Here is a 1,103-nt window from a genome sequence, read left to right as displayed (position 1 = left end):
CATTGTTGTTTGGTGGGCCGGGCTGGATTCAAACCCGCCACCTTAGGTGTATGTGGCTGGCGCCTTAGCCACTTGAGCCACAAGCGCCAAGCCTCCAACTCTCGGTCTTAAGAGATTCTTTTGCCTTAGCTAGGACTATAGGTGCCCACCACAACACCTGGCTATTTTTTGCTGCAGTTGTCGTTGTTTAGCTGACCCAGGCTGGGTTTGAACCCACTACCCCTGGTGTATGTGGCTGGTGCCATAACCACTGTGCTACAGGCTCCAAGCCACCAAAAATTTTAAAATTAGCCATCCGTGTGTCTACATGCCTGTAGTCCTAGCTATTTGGGAGGCTGAGCCAGGAGAAGCACTTGAGCCCAGGAGTTTAAGGCTATGGTGAGCTCTGATCATATTATTGCACTCTAGCCTGGGTGACAAAGTGGGACTTTGTCTGCAAACAAAAACAAAAACAAAAAACACCAAACACAACTCACCAGTCCAGATATCAAAAAGCTGTTCCCCTCCTTCTAACCTTCTAAGTGGGCTCAGAATTCTTGAGCTAAGCTCAAAATAGACAAATAGACCAGGAAAAAAAAAAAGACTAACAGACTAGGTTTTCTGCTGTGGAATCTTACTTAACAGAAATTAATCTCCATAAACCTTTTATCTTTTGTGGAAATCACAAAATGGTCAGATAGTATAACCAAATTCCTAATCCTTGCTACCACCAGAAGGAAATAATTTATTGGCCATAAATAGGCATACCCCAAAGATATTGCAGATTTGGTTCCAGACTGCTTCAATAAAGTGAATATTGTGATGTTTTGGCTTCCCAGTGCATATAACTAGTCCATTAAGTGTAGGATAACACTGTGTTTAAAAAACCATATATCGCAGAACTGCAGACCTCAGCAGCCTGGACAGTGTCTGCGGAGTGCACCTGTGCAGTTGTGAGCAGGGGTTTTTGAAACATGAATCTTTTGCTCATCCTGGCTGCCTTTTGTGTAGGAATAACCTCAGCTGCTTCAACGTTTGATGGCAGTTTAGATGCACATTGGTATCGGTGGAAGGCAAAACAGAGAAAACTGTGTGGTATGAATGAAGAAGGATGGAGGAGAGCA

The sequence above is a fragment of the Otolemur garnettii genome, unplaced genomic scaffold, assembly GCF_000181295.1.
Source record: "Otolemur garnettii isolate 467f Iridium unplaced genomic scaffold, OtoGar3 scaffold00229, whole genome shotgun sequence".
Lineage (NCBI taxonomy): Eukaryota > Metazoa > Chordata > Mammalia > Primates > Galagidae > Otolemur > Otolemur garnettii.
This window is presented reverse-complemented; position numbering follows the sequence as displayed.